The sequence below is a fragment of the Octodon degus genome, unplaced genomic scaffold, assembly GCF_000260255.1.
Source record: "Octodon degus isolate 3935 unplaced genomic scaffold, OctDeg1.0 scaffold00195, whole genome shotgun sequence".
Taxonomy (NCBI): domain Eukaryota; kingdom Metazoa; phylum Chordata; class Mammalia; order Rodentia; family Octodontidae; genus Octodon; species Octodon degus.
In genome coordinates, this window is record NW_004524771.1 from 1057650 (window position 1) to 1059881 (window position 2232).

The following is a 2232-nucleotide window of genomic DNA, read 5'->3' on the forward strand; positions in this document are numbered from 1 at the left end:
TATGTATGTATGTATGTATGTGTGTGTGTGGCCAGCTCAGCCCACCAGGGGCCGGGCTGGCTGGCATGTGGTGCTGGGGGATTGAACCGTGGTCCCTGTGCTTTACTAAGCTTGTTCTAAGTAGGTGCTTTAGACTACTGAGCCATCTCACCAGCCCGTAAGCCTAGAACTTAACTGAGACAATTCTGCCGTGCCACCAGCAGAGGTCATGCCCCAGTGAAGCACTGCACTTGCAGTGCTGTCTTCCTGAGGCCCCCTCAAGCCCGGCCTCAACTCCACTCAAACTCAGGACCCCTTCCGATTCAGGCTGGCCCTGTGTCTTCAGTCACCCCATGCCTGCCCCTCTGTTCTCCATGCCATGGGCCTTTCTTCTCCCTGCACTAACCTGGTATCACCCATGTCCCCTCTCCCCACCCCTAAAGGCACACCGCCCAGACCTACAAATTCGAAGTGGGCAGAAAGTGGCCATGATGGATGCCTTACTAGCAAGAATGGCTACACGGAGTGACACGTTGCTCACCAGGTGGTGTGCTCGGTGCACTCTGCATCTGTCGCAGAGGGCCTCCCAGACCCCATGCCCCAGATGCATCTTCTGTCTGACACAGCCGTGACCTGCTCGCTGGCCCATGTTCATGCTCTTTGCTTCCCCCACTCCATTCCCTATACAGCCACCAGTGAGTTCCATCTTAAACGTAAGTCAGATCATATGGCTCCGACTACTCGAAAGTTCCAGCAGGGTGCCGTCGTGCACAGTCCAGAGCTTGACTTGTGGCCTCTCAGGTCCACTCTGGCTCTAGACCTTACTTTTGCCCCATCTGACCTCCCACCTCTGCTCTCCTTCTTATTCATTCTCCTACTCTCTCTTCCTTGAGACAGTAGCCTCTGCCTATGACACCTCTGCCCCACCTTGCAGCCTTGTCTGGTCCATCAGACCCCAGCCAGACACTAGCCCGCCAAGGGAGTTTTCAACCCTTTGCTTTCAGCAACCTACCAACTCAGCAGTACTGCTTCTTCATACTTGTCATTAATATTTCTTTTTTATGTGTTTGGTACAGAGTCTCGCTATGCAGCTCGGACTCCTGGTGATCCTCCTGTTGTCAGCCTCCCCAGAGCTGGGATTGCACTCTTGCGCCACTACACCTGTCATTACTATTTCTGAGTGTACCTTGTTGTCTTTGTTTAACTCTTAAATGTCAATGCCATTATTCAGAGCTGCTTTCCCACCTCCTGGAGCAGTGTGTGGGCATGATTTTAGAGGTCAGCACACGTGCGGTGGACGAATGGATAAGTGGATGAAGGAGTGAGATAATTAATTCTCACAACAGACTCCGAGGTCCATTTCAGACGTAGTCAACTATGAGAACCCACTAGAATTCCTGGGGAGCTTGGCAAGAATACTGGCACTTAGGCACAAACCCACCCGGTGAGCCTGGGCCTCCTGGTTCATCCTAATGTTTGACCATCTTTAAGATACAATACTTGGCAGAGGGAAGGCTGCCAGTGTGGGGCTCATGGGGCAGAGTTGTTGCTGATGTTCATACCTGCAGGAAGTGGGGTTGCTCAGAGCTGCTGGGCCCCTCTGTGCTGGCCTAGTAGCAGGGAGGTTGTGATCTCAAAGCAGGCTGCTGGCCTCGCCCGCGATCGGAGCAGAACAGGTTGGCAGCTGGACAGTCGGAAGGAATCCAGGGGCAGAAAAGCAGCTCCTTTCAAAGCACACTGAGGGCACTGCAGCCTGCAGCAATGTTCTGGGTTCTGGAGTTCTGGAGGGCCCAGTGGGCCGGGAGAAGAGTGGGCCATTGTTGAGTCAGAGGGGCCCTGACACAGTCCCCCCTACCCCCACAGAGAAAAGCACACACTCTCTTTTCTCTCTCTCTCTCTCTCTCTCTCTCTCTCTCTCTCTCTCTCTCTCTCTTCTCTCTTTCTCTTCTCTATCCTCCCTCTCTCCTCTCTCCTCTCTCTCTCTCTCTCTCCTATCTCCTATCTCCTCTCTCCTCTCTCTCTTCTCTCTCCTCTCTCCTCTCTCTTCTCTCTCTGTCTCTCTCTTCACTCTCTCTCCTCTTGTCTTCTCTTCTTTCTCCTCTCTCTTCTTTTCTCTTCTCCTCTTCTCTTCTCCTCCTCTTCTTCTTCTTCTTCTTCTTCTTCCTTCTCTTCTTCTTCTTCTTCTTCCTCTCTCTCTCTCTCTCTCTCTCTCTCTCTCTCTCTCTCTCCCTTCCCCCCCGTCATACACATACA

General features: G+C 52.8%; 1 protein-coding gene across 1 annotated transcript in view; it reads right to left on the minus strand.

The window, feature by feature from the left end:
• Positions 1-1718, minus strand: part of Pdilt (protein disulfide isomerase like, testis expressed) — a 54409-nt gene extending 52691 nt beyond the window's left edge. The window contains exon 1 of the mRNA XM_023704373.1: positions 1542-1718. The gene's annotated coding sequence lies outside the window, so the exon portion shown is untranslated. The remainder of the gene's footprint in view (positions 1-1541) is intronic.
• Between the last annotated feature and the right edge of the window lie 514 nt (positions 1719-2232).